The sequence below is a fragment of the Saccopteryx leptura genome, chromosome 2, assembly GCF_036850995.1.
Source record: "Saccopteryx leptura isolate mSacLep1 chromosome 2, mSacLep1_pri_phased_curated, whole genome shotgun sequence".
NCBI classification, from domain to species: domain Eukaryota; kingdom Metazoa; phylum Chordata; class Mammalia; order Chiroptera; family Emballonuridae; genus Saccopteryx; species Saccopteryx leptura.
In genome coordinates, this window is record NC_089504.1 from 167,728,259 (window position 1) to 167,744,946 (window position 16,688).

At 39.9% G+C, this 16,688-nt stretch overlaps 1 protein-coding gene and 1 pseudogene across 4 annotated transcripts in view; one reads left to right on the forward strand and one right to left on the reverse strand.

The window, feature by feature from the left end:
• LOC136391667 (inactive ubiquitin thioesterase OTULINL-like) overlaps nt 1–16,182 on the reverse strand; it is a 129,473-nt pseudogene extending 113,291 nt beyond the window's left edge.
• MTUS2 (microtubule associated scaffold protein 2) overlaps nt 1–16,688 on the forward strand; it is a 771,916-nt gene that overhangs the window by 142,296 nt on the left and 612,932 nt on the right. The gene's annotated exons all lie outside the window — the stretch shown is intronic.

The following is a 16,688-nucleotide window of genomic DNA, read 5'->3' on the forward strand; positions in this document are numbered from 1 at the left end:
AGAGCCCCATCACCATCTTTCTTCCTTTAGGTGGGAAAGTATTTGTATTTGTATCACAGAAGGCAACAGAAGAGAAATTCCATGCCTGCTGGAACCAGCTCCTTTAAAAGGAACACATCAGGCTACTTGCTTTCCCTCTTTTGTTTAGAAAATTTCAGTCTGCTATCATAGTACCACTTTTTTTTTTTTTTTTGGTGACAGAGACAGAGAGAGAACAGATAGGGACAGACAGACAGGAAGGGAGAGAGATGAGAAGCATCAGTTCTTCTTTGTATCACCTTAGTTGTTCATTGATTGCTTTCTTGTAGGGCACATATAACAGAGTGAGGGGCCCCTTGCTCAAGCCAGCAACCTTGGGCTCTAGCTGGTGAGCCTTGCTCAAACCAGATGAGCCCACGTTCAAGCTGGTGACCTTAGGATTTCAAACCTGGGTCCTCCGTGTCCCAGTCTGATGCTCTGTCCACTGCGCCACCTCCCGGTCAGGCTATATTACCACTTCTTACCACGTGTCTCCTTTTCAGTGGGGCTGTGTTCTGTGTGCCTCACATGGCAGACATTTTCATTGTGTTTGAGCGCTCACTTTGCTACCCTTGCACTAAGTAATTATGCTCTTTGCTGATGGACATTGTGAATTTGATCAGGAGAAGAATGAACATGGACCTGTTCCTTTTACATCTCGTGTAAATATTGACCTTCATGCTAAATTATGCTAAAAGTGTTTTTAAATAAATTAATTAAAATAATTAATTGTGTTTACATAGATTCTAGGGTTACCCTGAATGCATCCTCCCCTCTCCCATATTCCCTTCAACATCTCCCTTGCCCCCCTCCCTACAGCTAAAAGTTAACGCAGCTGGAAATACACTCACGCCAACAACATTGATGGAAAATGCATGGCAAGTGAGAAGTGAATAAAAAAACAAGGTGAAATCTCTCTTAGAAGAAAATCCTCACTTTTTTATCAGCATCTTCTGGTCTGTGTAAGATAGTTTATTCTCACTGTGACAAATGATAAACAAAACAGGCCTAATAAATGCACAGTACGTGTAACTGTGTGTGACTGTGACAGCTGTATCCCAATTATGATATTGTACTTCTTTGGTGAAAATCTTCCTGATACTCAAGCCTATTATTTCACCCTTAGTTGGAATTAAATTTTTTTTCCAAATAGGAACAAGGAAACACTTGGTTCCTCAGCACCAGCGGGAATAAATAAATGACCCAGCTGCTGTGAGTTTTACGGCTTTACTTTTTGCTTTTTGTACCTTCCTGACATTTCATTCTGTCACTGCAGTCTGAGGCGGTGACAAGTATTCATAGAGTCTGTGCTCACTTGGAATATTTACCTGATGGAAGTAGCTGGGGGTATGTGTCCCCCACCCACTGTTCCCCAACGATAGATTAGGTTGGGAAGGTAGGTAAGCACCAAAGTTAACTCAAATTTTCAGGAAGGATTTGTGGAGTAAGATGATCTCTAAAAGGCACTGCATCAAAGAATTATCTGTCTGCATTTTCACATAACGGCTGTGGCAAGTTCCCACCAGAGTCAGCACCCTCTCCTGAGTCAAAAGAAACATGTGAGTAGGGTGTAGGCCTGTGAAGTTACATCCCCCACACATGTCAGCTGGGGCTGACGGTGCTGATCCAGGAACTGCAGCCCGAGAACCTCTGACCTGGACAGCCGGTGCACTCTCAGTCAGGCCCGAGAATTCCTTGTAGAGAGGAAATTTTATTACAAGGTTGAAAGAGGCTTAAAGTGTCAGAGGCACTTTGGAAGCAACCATGGTTGCTGACACTGCTATTGTTTCTGTAATAATTTTTACATTGTTTTCTCTTAAGTATAAATTATTTCAGAAAATATGCAAGGAACTGCTATGTCCCTCTGCTATGGCCTAAATGTGCTCAATAAAAATAAGGTAAGATATTCCTACCTCAGGAAGCTTATAATTTAGTGAAGGGTATAAAAACATCAACAAAGAGAGCATAGACAGGTCATTAGGATAAAAGGAACACAAAGATCCTAGTTCATTGGGTTGGGGCGGATCCTGAGCCTGCATTTCTAACAGGCTTCAGATAAAGCCATGTTATCTGAGATCCAGAACTGACACCCGTGGGCAATGTGGCTTGCCTGGTCCTTCTTGTTTGAGGTGTTGATACAGCCAAAGGACTAGACTTCTGAGATGGACATGCATAGCCTGTGAGCTGTCATTTGGGGAAAGACAATTGGAGGCTCTAGGATGGTAACGCAAAGAAACACGCTCGCTGAGGCTCTTTGCAGCCAATTCTCAGTTTATGGGCTATTGAATTGCCTGCGCCACTTACATATATCTCCAAATAGCAATGATTAAAATTATTTTACTTAACTAAATGTCTTTCTTTATTGTGATTGAGTTCACTCTCATTACTGTGGCTTATGTAAGGTTTTATATGACTTTATATGAGGATCCTAATTGAGCCTTGAATTTGTTAATGAACACTTCACTGGAATTTTATGTTTCGGGTGTGGAGAAATGTGGCTGAAAGCAGGGGCTGCCTTCAAAGGTCTGGCGCTCTGTGGGTGGGTGTTGGGTGACAGTTGTAACACCTGGGACTTAATTAAAGACTGGGGGCTGGACTGTTACATTGGAATGCATGAGCCAGTGTGGATTTTATAGAAGGAAATTGCTTGAGAAAAAAAAAATTGTAAATGGAATTATAGGATTTTATTTTGATTGAAGTTTCGAAAAGTTAACTTTACGCAACGTGTTCATGAGTGAATTACTCAATTACTCATCAAGAAAAAGAGTCTCCAAAGCAGCTACCAAGGTTACACGAGTCCTTTTGGTTTTTAAAAAAAAAAAAAAAAAAAAAAAGCGCGTTTGTGACTGTTGCTGGAAAGAAATGACGAGTGAGCTGTTCCTGTGGACCCAAAGCAGCCTCCTGGTGAAAGTCACCTTTTAGAAATCCAATCCCATAGTCTCTCAGGCATTGCTAGAGCTGGTTAACCCTCATTTAAAACTATATTTAAGGGAAAGATGAGAAGTCAGTTTTTTAATTTTGCTTTTTATATCTTTCATCAGAGAAAGAAAAATAACAAATAATTGGATGTATGTCACTTTTTCTTCCAGAAAGTAATTGAAGAGACTTCTAGAAATAGAATCCATTAACTTTTTAAAAAAAATGTGATGAACTGGCCACATAGTCAAATTTTTACCCATATGATATTTGTTCAGGGTAATGGGAGAAAGGAACAACTTATTCTTGGCAGTTGGAAATGTTAGTGGGTTGGTTGAGACTATAATTAGTTTTAAGTATATTGATAATGCCTTGAGGGAAATTTTATTTCGAAATTCAAACAAAATTCAAAGACCATCTATTTCTTCTCCAAAATGACAGTTTATTTCCACAGTTAGCATATTTATGCTCTTTTTCACTAGGAAAATAATTTTACTGTTACTCTGATCTCCAGAATCTAAGCTCCTCCAGACTGTGACTTGGTGCCCAAGTGCCCACTAAGACTGTTCACTGACTTGTACAGGATGTGTGTACCTTCAGCGAAGTCATATGTAACATTGTGGTGGATAGTAGTGTTTTCAAATGATCCTAAAGCACCTAAATAATTTAAAATAATCTCTCAGTCTTAAGAAGGTAAGGCTCAGGCCAAGAAGTAGAAGTTACAGGGAGGCAACTCTTCTTCTGGATAGGAAGGAATGTTGTAATGTTTGAAATAAAACGGGCTGTCTCGGCAGGTGTTGACCTGGCCTACAATTAGGAGTGTTCATGCAGAAGGCAGAGATCCTCTGGGTGGGGATCCTCTATTAGGAAGCAAATTAGTCTGCTGTCGTCTGAGATCTTTTTCCTCATTTTAATATTGCTTATTCCTATAATCTCACAAAATTGCAGTTTATAACCTGTTTAAATGTCTGAGAAGGCTTTATAAATGTGTTGGCAGCATATTTTGGAACACCAAGGTGGACCATGTAGCACATGGCTCTCATGATACTGTCAGTCATGGCTGGTTTCGCAGGTGTGGGAGAGGGAAAGGAATCTACTTCACCTGGGCCCACGTGGCTGTCTGTATTATAACAGAGCTCTACTCTCCACTGCCTTTGCTGGGGCTTTTAGGTCTTAAGCTCTGTACAGGTTGGGGGCCTCCTCCCCCACAACCTTGCGGGGTTACCAACTTGTAAATCATCAAAGTTGCTTCATTTTTCTTTTACTTTATAGAGTATAGTGTATTTTATAAACTATGAAAGAGAATAGTAATATGTAGCAGGATATACATATATGTTCAAACTTTTTTTTTTTTTTAAATAAGAATATACCTCATTTTTCATCTTTGCTGCATAGAAGAGACTCTGGCTACTTTATGGGAAGCCTGATTTCCCCAGGAGGCTCTCTATTTACATCTTGTTCCAAACTGAATGCAGCCAGCTTTGACTTTAAGCAGCTGGAATCAGTTTTTCTGTTGCTTATGATTTGGGTCCATTTTTTTTTTAATTTTTAAATTTTATTTAGAAATTAACTTTAACAGGGTGACAATGATCAATAAGAATACATAGTTTTCAGGTGAACATTTTTATAGCATTTGAACTGTTCATTGTGTTGTATACCCACCATCCAAAGACAATCATTACGGTTTTGACTTATTTCCCTAATAACCAATGATTTCAAGCATCTTTTTAATTTTTTAATTTATTTTTAATTTTTTAATTTTTTTTATTTTTCTAAAGCTGGAAACAGGAGGCCATCAGACAGACTCCCGCATGCGCCTGACCGGGATCCACCCGGCACGCCCACCAGGGGGCAATGCTCTGCCCATCTGGGGCATCGCTCTGTTACAACCAGAGCCACTCTAGCGCCTGAGGCAAAGGCCATGGAGCCATCCCCAGCGCCCGGGCCATCTTTGCTCCAATGGAGCCTTGGCTGTGGGAGGGGAAGAGAGAGACAGAGAGGAAGGAGAGGGGGCGGGGTGGAGAAGCAGATGGGCACTTTTCCTGTGTGCCCTGGCCGGGAATCGAACCCAGGACTTCTGCACGCCAGGCTGATGCTCTACCACTGAGCCAACCGGCCAGGGCTCAAGCATCTTTATGTGCATTGCTTTATATCGTTTTTGTAGAAATATGTATTCAAATCTTTTCCCCTTTGTTGTCTTTTTCTTTTGAGAGTTCTTTATACATTGTGGATACCAGCCTTTTTGTTTCAGCATAATTTACCAGTACCTCACCCTCATTGTTATCTTTCAGTGTTTTAAACATTTATAATTGTGCCAAATACACATAGTATAAACTTTACCATCATAACCATTTTTAAGTGTCAGTTCAGTACTGTGCAAAGTACATTTATGTTATTGTATAACCAACTCTCGAATTCTTTTTGCATCTTGCACAACTGAAATTTTGTCCTCATTGAACACCAACTCTCCATTTCCTCCTGTCTCTGCCCTGGTGACCAGTATTCTACTTCCTGTCTCTATGAATCTGACTGTCCTAGATAAGTACGTATAAGTGGGATCATATGGAATTTATCTTTTGGCGACTAGCTTTCAAGCTTCATCCATATTGCAGCATGTGTCAAAATTTTCTTCTTCTTTGAAGTTGAATGTTATTTCATTGTATGTAAACACCATATTTTCTTTATCAATTCCTTCATCAAAGGACAGTTGGGTAGGTTCCCTCTTTTGGCTATTGAGAATAATGCTGCTATGAACTGAGTGTGCTAATTATCTATTTAAGACTTTGCTTCCAGTTCTTTTAGATACATACCCTGTAGTAAAATTGATGGATCATATGGTAATTCTATTTTTAATTTCTTAAGGAACTTCTACATAGCTGCTCCATTTTGTATTCCCACCAACAGTGCACAAGGGTTCCAGTCTCTACATCCTAGCCAACACTTATATTCTGTTTTAGTGGTAGCCATCCTGATGAGTGCGAGGTGGTATCTTACTGTGGTTTTGATTCACATCTCCCTAGTGATTAGTTATGTGTAGCATCTTTTTATATGCTTGTTGGACATTTGTATATTTTCTTTGAAGAAATGTCTGTCTAAGTCATTAGATGATGAATTCGATAGGTTTTTAATAATGACTTCAATAAGTTCTTAAACTGGATTATTTGTTTTTGACTTACTTCTAGGAGATTTGTATGTATTCTGGATATTAACCCATTAACAGATATATTATTTGCAAATATTTTCTCCCATTTCATAGGTTGCCTTTTCACTTTGTTAATTGTGTCCTTTGATTTACAGTAGTTGTTAATTTTTAAAAAATTTCATTGATTTGAGAGAGAGGCAAGGAGAGAGAGAAAGAGAAAAAAGGACAGGGGAGAGACAGAGAGAAGCATCAAGTCGTTTCATTTAGCTGTGGAATCATTGGTTGCTTCTTATACATGCCCTCACTGGGTGTCTAACCCCTGATATCTCGTGTGCTTTATCAATTGAGCCACCTGGCCAGGCTCAAGAGTTTTTATTTTAATGTAATTCAATTTATCTCTTTTACTTTTGTTGCCTTGCTTTTGATGTCATATCCAAGAAGTCTATACTAAAGTTCAAAGTTTTCCCCCTTCATTTTTTCCGAGTTTTATAGTTATATGTTTATGTCTTTGCGCTATTTCAGATTAGTTTTTGTATATGGTTTAAGATAAGGTCCAACTTCATTCTTTGCTATGTGGATATGCAGTTTTCCCTGCACAGTTCGTTAAAGAGATGGTCTTTCCCCCCATTGAATGGTCTTACGACCCTTGTTGAAAATCATTTAAACATATATGTGAGGGTTGATTGCTGGCTATCTCTTCTATTTCATTGGTCCATATGGTATTTATACCATTATTATACTTTTTTGATTACTGCAGATTTGTAACAAGTTTTATAAGCAGGAAGTATGATACCTGCAACTTTGTTTGGTATATTGTTTTGGTCGTTTGGCATTCCTTGAGATTCCATATGAATTTTAGGATGGATTTTTCTGTTTCTATAAAAAAATGCCATTGGAATTTTGATACAGATTGATTAAATCTATAGATTTCTTTGGGTAGTATTAGTGTCTTTTTATTATTATTAATTTTAATGGCATGACATTGATAAATCAGGGTACATATGTTCAGAGAAAACATCTCTAGGTTATTTTGACATTTGATTATGTTGCATACCCCTCACCCAAAGTCAAATTGTCTTCCGTCACCTTCTATCTGGTTTTCTTTGTGCCCCTCCCCTCCTCCACCTTCTCCCCCTAATCCACCCCACCACCCCCCGTAATGACCACACTGTTGTCCATGTCTCTGAATCTCATTTTTATGTCGCACCTATGTATGGAATCATATAGTTCTTAGTTTTTTCTGATTTACTTATTTCGCTCAGTATAATGTTATCAAGGTCCATCCATGTTATTGTAAATGATCCGATGTCATCATTTCTTATGGCTGAGTACTATTCCATAGTATATATGTACCAAAACTTTTTAATCCACTCATCCACTGACGGACACTTAGGCTGTTTTCAGATCTTTGCTATTGTGAACAATGCTGCCATAAGCATGAGGGTGCATTTCTCCTTTTGAAACAGTGCTATGGTGTTCTTGGGGTATATTCCTAAAAGTAGGATGGCTGGGTCAAAATGCAGTTCGATTTTTAATTTTTGAGGAATCTCCATAATGTTTTCCACAGTGGCTGCACCAGTCTGCATTCCCACCAGCAGTGCAGGAGGGTTCCCTTTTCTCCACATCCTCGCCAGCACTTATTCTGTGTTGTTTTGTTGATCAGCGCCATTCTTACTGGTGTGAGGTGATATCTCATTATGGTTTTAATTTGCATTTCTCTAATGATTAGTGATGTTGAGCATTTTTTCATATGCCTATTGGCCATCTGTATGTCCTCTTTGGAGAAATATCTATTCATTTTTTAGCCCATTTTTTGATTGGATTGTTTGCTTCTTGGTGTTGAGTTTTACAAGTTCTTTATAAATTTTGGTTATTAACCCCTTATCAGATGTATTGTCGAATATGTTCTCCCATTGTGTAGTTTGTCTTTTTATTCTGTTCTTATTGTCTTTAGCTGTGCAGAAGCTTTTTAGTTTGATATAGTCCCATTTGTTTATTGTCTTTTATTTCACTTGCCTGTGGAGATAAATTGACAATGATATTGCTGCGAGAGATGTTGGAAAGCTTACTGCCTATGTTTTCTTCTAAGATGCTTATGGTTTCATGACTTACATTTAAGTCTTTTATCCATTTTGAGTTTATTTTTGTGAATGGTGTAAGTTGGTGGTCTAGTTTCTTTTTTTTTTGCAGGTAGCTGTCCAATTTTCCCAACACCATTTGTTAAAGAGGCTGTTTTTACTCCATTGTATGCTCTTACCTCCTTTGTCAAATATTAGTTGTCCATAAAGGTGTGGGTTTATTTCTGGGTTCTCAGTTCTGTTCCATTGATCTATATGCCTGTTCTTATGCCAGTACTAGACTATTTTGAGTACAATGTCCTTGTAGTACAACTTGATATCAGGAAGTGTGATACCTCCCACTTTATTCTTTCTTTTCAAAATTGCTGTTGCTATTTGTGTTCTTTTTTGGTTCCATATAAATTTTTGAAATATTTTTTCTATATCCTTGAAGTATGTCATTGGTATTTTAATTGGTACTGCATTGAATTTATAAATTGCTTTGGATAATAAGGACATTTTAATAATGTTTATTCTTCTTAACCATGAGCACATTATATGCTTCCACATGTTTGTACTTTCCTTGATTTCTTTTTTTTTTTTTCTATTTTTTCTGAAGCTGGAAATGGGGAGGCAGTCAGACAGACTCCCACATGCGCCCGACCGGGATCCACCCAGCATGCCCACCAGGGGGCGATGCTCTGCCCATCCGGGGCGTCACTCTGTTGCGACCAGAGCCACTCTAGCGCCTGAGCCAGAGACCTTGGAGCCATCCCCAGCGACCGGGCCATCTTTGCTCCAATGGAGCCTCGGCTGCAGGAGGGGAAGAGAGAGACAGAGAAGAAGGAGAGGGGGAGGGGTGGAGAAGCCGATGGGCGCTTCTCCTGTGTGCCCTGGCCAGGAATCAAACCTGGGACTTCCGCACGCCAGGTTGATGCTCTACCACTGAGCCAACCAGCCAGGGCCCTTCCTTGATTTCTTTTATCAATGTTTTACAATTTTCCAAGTAGTAGTCTTTAATCTTCTTGGTTAAATTTACTCCTAAGTACTTTATTTTTTAGTGAAGAGGATCGTTTCCTTAAATTCTCTTTCTGACAGTTCATTGTTGGGGTATAAAAATGCCTCTGATTTCTGAGTATTAATTTTATATCCTGCCACCTTGCTGAATTTATTTTCATGTCTAGTAGTTTTTTGACTGAGACTTTAGGGTTTTCTATATACAATATTATATTATCTGCAAATAATGATAGTTTTACTCTTCTTTTATGATTTAGATGCCTTTTATTTACTTTTTCTTGTCTGATTGCTGTGGCTAGAACTTCCAGAACTATGTTGAATAAGAGTGGTGAAAGGGGGCACCCCTACCTTGTTCCTGATCTTAAGGGGATTACTTTTAATTTTTGCCCATTGAGTATGATGTTGGCTGTGGGTTTGACATAAATGGCCTTTATCATGCTGAGGTATGTTTCCTGTATTCCCACACTGCTTAGAGTTTAGATCCTGAATGGGTGCTGGATTTTATTACGTGCTTTTTCTGCATCTATTAAAATTATCATGTGGTTTTTTTCCTTCGTTTTTTTTATGTGATGAATCACATTGATAGATTTGCAAATATTGTACCAGCCTTGCCTCCCAAGAATAAATTCCACCTGATCATGGTGTATGATTTTTTTCATATATTGCAGGATCCAGTTTGCTAATATTTTGTTGAGGATTTTAGCATCTCAATTCATCAGGGATGTTGGCCTTAAATTTTCGTTCTTTGTGTTGTCTTTGCCTGGTTTTGAAATCAGAATTATGCTCGCCTCATTAAAGGTGCTTGGACATCTTCCTTTCTCTTGAATTTTTTGAAATAGCTTGAGAAGGATAGGAGTTAGTTCTTCTTTGAATATTTGGTAAAATTCACTTGTGAAGCCATCAGACCCAAGGACTTTTCTTTGTTGTGAGTTTTTTGACAACTGTTTTCGTCTCATTTGTTTAGGTTTTCTGATTCTTCCAGGTTAATTTTGGAAGATTATATGTTTCAAGAAATATGTCCATTTCATCTAGGTTGTCTAAATTTTGGCATACAGTTCTTCATAGTATTTTCTTACAATATTCTGTATTTCTGTTGTGTCAGTTATTTCTCCACTTCTCATTTCTACTTTTATTTATTTGAGTTCTCTGTTTTTTTTCTTTGTGAGTCTGGTTAAAGGTTCATTGATCTTGTTTACCTTTTCAAAGAACCAGCTTCTGGTTTCATTGATTCTCTGTATTGTTTCTTTATCCTCCATGTCATTTATTTCCACTCTGATCTTTATTATTTCCTTCCTTCTACTACCTCTGGGTTTTACTTGCTGTTCTTTTTCTAGTTTTTTTAGATGCAGAGTCAAGTTTTTTATTTGAGCTATTTCTAGCTTCTTAAGGTATGCCTGTAATGCTATGAACTTCCCTCTCAGAACTGCTTTTGCTGTGTCCCATAAATTTTTAGTTGATATATGCTCATTATCAGTAGTTTCCAGAAATTTTTAAATTTCTTCTTTGATCTCATTGGTAACTCATTTGTTATTTAATAACAAGCTATTTAGTTTCCAAGTGTTTGATTATTTTTGAGTTTTTCTGTTGTGTTTGATTTCTAGTTTCATGCCATTGTGATCAGAGAAAATGCTTGATACGACTTCAATCTTCTTAAATTTGTTGAGACCGCTTTTGTGCCCTAACATGTGGTCTACCCTAGAATATGTACCATGAGCACTTGAAAAGAATGTATATTCTGCTGCTTTAGGGTGAAAGGTTCTGAAGATATCTATTAAATCCAGTTGATCTGGTGTGTCCTTTAAGTCTGCTGTTTCTTTGTTAATTTTCTTTCTTGAGGATTTATCTAGTGATGTTGGTGGGGTATTGAAATCCCCTACTAGTATAGTATTGCTGTTGATCTTGCCCTTTAAATCCATCAAAGTCTGCTTTATATATTTAAGTGCTCCTATATTAGGTGCATAGATATTTATAATGGTTATATCTTCCTGTTGGATTGTTCCCTTTATCATTATGTAGTGACTTTCTTTATCTCTTACTATAGCCTTTGTTTTAAAGACCATTTTTTTCTGATATAAGTATTGCTATCCCAGCTTTTTTTTCATTTCCATTTGCATGAAATGATTTTTTTATCCTTTTACCTTCAGTCTATGTGCATCTTTTGTTTTAAGGTGTGTCTCTTGTAGACAGCACATGTATGGGTCCTGTTTTCTTATCCATGCAACTGTCTTATGTCTTTTGATCAGATTATTTAATCCATTTACATTTAAGGTTATTATTGATATGTAGTTGTTTATTGCCATTTTATTCTTTAAAACTATATTCCTCTTTTGCTATATTCTTTTTCCCCTTTGATCTGTTTACAACAGGCCCCTTAGCATTTCTTGCAACAATGGTGTGGTTGTAGTGAATTCCTTGAGGTTTTTTTTTGTCTGGCAAGCTTTTTTTTTCGCCTTCAATTTTAAACAATAGCCTTGCTGGATAAAGTAGTCTTGGTTGTAGGCTCTTGTTCTGCATTATTTTGAATATGTCTTGCCATTCCCTCTGGCCTCAAGCGTTTCTGTTGAGAAGTCGGATGTCATCCTGATGGGGGCTCCTTTGTAGGTGATAGCCCTTTTTTCTTTAGCAGCTTTTAATATTTTCTCTTTATCATTTAGCTTTGGTATTTTAATTATGATGTGTCTAGGTTTAGATTTCTTTCGCTTTCTCTTTAATGAAGTTCTCTGTGCTTCTTGAACTTGTGAGTTTTTCCTGCATTAATTTAGGGAAATTTACAGCTATGATATGATTGAACAAAGTCTCTATCCCTGTACTTTTCTTCTTCCTCAGGAACTGCTATGATGCGAATGTTATTTCTTTTCATGTTGTCACAGAGCTCTCTTAGAGTTTCCTCAGACTTTTTGAGTCTTTTTCCTTTTTTCTGCTCTGCTTCCATGCCTTCATTTATCTTGTCCTCTGACTTGCTGATTCGATCCTCAGCTTTATTTATCCTGCTTTTAACTCCCTCCATTATGGTCATTTGTGATATTGTATTTGTCATTTCTGACTGATTTTTATTTTATTATTTCAATATCCCTTTTTATATTTGCTATGTCTTTATTTAAGTGTTTGTAATGACCATCTGTTGTTCTAAGATCTTTGAGCATCTATCAGTCATTATTTTAAACTCTACATTCTGTAATTTGGTTATATCTGACTCATTACTGTTCTTTTCTAAGGATTTCTCTTGATTCATTTGGATTGCATATCTATGCCTTCCCATTTTGTCTGTGTATAAGATGGTTTTGGCCACTGGAGTCCAATGGGTGTGGCTTCTGTGATTCCTAGGTTGGTCTGTCTGCAGGCCCATCACCCCCTCTCCCACTGCTGCTGCCTAGGGCGTTCAGATATGTGCGTTGTCGGTGCCACCCCGCTGGGTCTTTCGCTGTGGTTTCCGCCTCTCCTCCAGGGGAGGGGCTGTGATCACATACGAGGGTCTTCCAGGCTCAGTGGCCTCAGTCTTCGCCCCACCTCTGCTGGTGGGGTTATACTCCATTCCCTTAGTTGCAAGCCTCAGCACAGAAGACATGGGTGAGCACCTTTGCTTAGCAGCGGGTCTCCGCCTGTTACCGGTATTTCACCCAGCCCTCATGGGAGGAGCCCGCTTGCAGGTCAGCTGCAAGCCTTGGCTCCTCAAGTTGGGCGGTTTTGCGCCCCCGTGCTCAGTCGTGGGTCTCTGCCTTTTCTGGGCTTTCACCCCACCTGCTCCATTCAGCTGTAAGCCTTCGGTTCCACAGCTGTGCTGATTCGTGGGTCTCCACCTGTTTTCAGCTTTCGCCCCACCCCTGTGGGAGGATCCAGCTCATGCATGGGGCCACAAGCCTCTGTTCCACAGGTTGGATGAGGCTGCATGTCCACATGCCCTTGCTCAGTGGCAGGTCTCCATCTGTTCTGGAGCTTCTGCCCTTCCCCTGCAGATGGATTGCAGGTGGGACAGCAGCTGGGCCTGGCCATTTTCACACATCCCCTTCAGCCCCACTGGGCAAGACTGAGCTCACAATGGGGCCTCAGTCTTGGCCGGCCGGCTTCTACCCTTGGCAAGGGAACTGATTTTCTGCTTCACACCACCGCCCGCCCTCTGGCGAGCCCTCAGCAGTGTGGGTGGGGGTGCTGCAGCTCAGACCCTAACACTCCATACTGTAGTCCTAAAAGCTCCCTGCTTCTAAGGGATTCTGCTCTGAATGCTGCAGGAGAGCTTGTTTGGCTGGTGTACTGCTTCCCTTTGCTGGTATTGCTGGTTCCAGGGGAAATATTCACTTTAGATTTGGGGAGTGAAACAGCCTAGGGGTTAGTGTGGCTATCCCTCAAAGTATTTCTTCCTGTGACTACTAGATTACACTCTCTTCCTGCTGCTCTGGTTCTCTCCTCTCTCCCCTTTCTCCAGAGCCCCTGGTGGGTTGTTGTGAGAGAGGTTTTCTGCACGGTTCCTATAAGAAGAATCCTGGGTCTGAGAAATCTGTCTCTTTCTCACAAACAGTATCCTGACTTGTTTCGCAGCTAAATACTGTCCATGCACCTCTTCTAGACTCTGGGGCTGCAAGCTGGGACTTTGTTCCTGGGGCTCAGGACCCTCCCCTCCCCACTAAACTCACTTCCCACCACGTGAGTCTCTCCAGGCTGCCATTTGCTCCCAGGAGCTGGGCAGCCCTCTCCGCATTTCTGCTTTTCCTACCAGTCTAGTGTGGCTTCTTCGGTGTTCCTTGGTTAAAGAGTCCACTTAGTTTATTCCAAATTTGGTTTTTCCAGATGATGGTTCTTAAAATTAAGTTGTAATCCACTTTGGTTCTGGGAGGTGGAAGTTGGTAAGTCCACCTACACCATCGCCATCTTGCTGCTCCTAGTATTAGCTTCTTAACAATATTAAGTTTTCCAAACTATCTTGGATATCTTTCCATTTATTTGTGTCTTCCTTGATATTTTAGCAACATTTTGTACTTTTTACTGTATAAGTCTTTCACCTTTATTGTTAATTATTTTTTGATACTATTATGAATGGAAATAAAATTTTTTTTGACAGAGACAGAGCAGAGAGAGAATCAGAGAGAGGGACAGATAGGGACAGACAGACAGGAAGGGATAGAGATGAGAAGCAGCAATTCTTCATTTTGGCACCTTAGTTGTACAATGATTGCTTTCTCATATGTGCCTTGACCAGAGGCTACAGCAGAGCAAGTAACCCGTTGCTCAAGCCAGTGACCTTGTGCTTCAAGCCAGTTACCTTTGGTCCCAAGCCAGTGACCATGGGGTCATGTCTATGATCCCACGCTCAAGCCAGCAACTTCACGTTTAAGCTGGTGAGCCTGTGCTCAAGCCAGTGACCTTGAGGTTTTGAATCTGGGTCCTCCATGTCCCAGTCTGATGCTCTATCCACTGTGCCACCACCTGGTCAGGCTGGAAATAAAAATTTTAATGATTGTTTATTGTTAGTGTATGGAAATACAATTCATTTTTGTGCTTTTTTTACCCTGTGACTTTAAAACTTTGTTGATTTTAACAGTTTGTGTGTGTGTGTATGTGTGTGTAATCTTAAGGTTTTCTACATTTAAGATCATGTCATCTGAAAACACAGATAATTTTACTTCTTTTCTTCTAATTTGGATGCCCATTATTTCTTTTTCTTGCCTAGTTGTTTTATCCAGGACTTCTTGTACTGTGCTAGAGTTGTTGGAAACAGGCATCCTGTATCAATTCTGAGCTTAGAGGAAAGCTTTCAGTCTTAAACCACTGAATGGGATGTGAGCTGTAGGCTTTTCATAAATGGTCTTTGTTATGTTGGGGTAGTTTCCTTTTATTCCTAGTTTTGCACTGTTGAGTGCATTCTCTATAATCTTTTAAAATTAAAGTATTTGCATTTTCCCAAGCACCACGATTAGGAAACCAAGATGAAGAATCTTTCCTGGAGATAATTCTGCAAGCTGATGGTGACAGCTGGCTGAGCCTCAGCCACTGCCCAGGGTGTAGTGGCATTTATTGAAGTCTGGGGCATAACCACAGAGAGTGCATGTGAAGCATAATCATGTGGGAGTGTACCTGTGCTAAATGCTGGGGTGAAAATTTGAAAAAAAAAATGCCATGAAGCATTTCTTACTTCCTGTCACTATTATACTTGTTTTTCCTTTTCTAGAAAAGAATATTTCTGTATCTGATATTTTTAGTTATAGAAGTAATATGTATTTGCTTTAATAACTGGAGAAACTGTGTACAAAGTTCATATATGGGTAAAGTTATTGACCTAGCGCTCATTCCCAACCAACTCATCCTCCCCAAGATAATCAGTGTTAATGGCCTGGTGGATAGTTTTCCACATTGTTCTCCTTTCTTCAACAAATATATAAGCTTATTTATCAATATAGTGATATTTTGTCTTTCTCTAAACAGAATAATTTTACACATTATTATGCTTTTTCATTTAACAATAGTTCATGTACATGACTGCAAATTGCTAGATACAGATCTAACTCTTTATTTTCTTAATTTTTTATACATGTTCTTTGTTTTTTTTTTCTATTTTCACTTATTTTCCCTTTATCTCTGGGTAACTCACATTAATACCTGTATCTATCCTCCTGTAGTTTTGCACAAGAAACTCAGTGGTTCATCTTGAGTGTGTTTAGTGAATGTGACCGCAAAAGTGAACTTGTTTTCTGGCTTAATGTCATGAGTGCTGACATGTCTGAGTTAAGATCCCAGTGTGTCACTTCTTACTTTCAAAGTGTTACAGATGACCCAGTTTTCTGTCCTGATAGCAAAACATGCCGGGCATGGTGGCGCGCACCTGTAGTCCCAGCTACTCCGGAGGCTGAGGCGGGAGGATCGCTTGAGCCCAGGAGTTCTGGGCTGTAGTGCGCTGTGCCAATCGGGTGTCCGCACTAAGTTCGGCATCGATATGGTGACCTCCCGGGAGCGGGGGACCACCAGGTTGCCTAAGGAGGGGTGAACCGGCCCAGGTCGGAAAGCAAAACAGAACCATGGCCTCCCATCAGATTCTCCACCCATGGTTCCGTTCACCTAGAACCTTGGCAGTGCCTTCTAAATGAACACAGTGGGACTGGATAAGCAGGGAGGATACATCCACTTATTCATTAGTGTTCGCATAATGTGAGGGTGCGACCAGAGCTGAGATGAGAGGTTTTGGAAGGTAAGGTGGTGGAAGTCTCCTTGAAGACTTCAGGTCTCATTGAGTGGGGCCCTGAAGCATATGTTGGATATGGAGCAGGCTGCTATTTGGAGCACGAGGGAGGCTGGCCTTCCAAGACCACAAGCAGATGTGTCTGTATGTTCATTTGGTGCAGTGGACATGTGAGGAGAGGGAGGGAGTGATGTGGTTACAAGGAGGTGACCAGAGTTGGGGTCCTAGCATGGGCACCTCCTCAGGGGTGGGGTTTGGTACTGAACGTTCACCTTGAGAGTGGAGTGGTGCATCTAGTAGTTTCTTCATGACACTGATTTTATTTCTTTTGCCCTTTTTTTGATTGGATTGTTTACCTTCCTGGTGTTGAGTT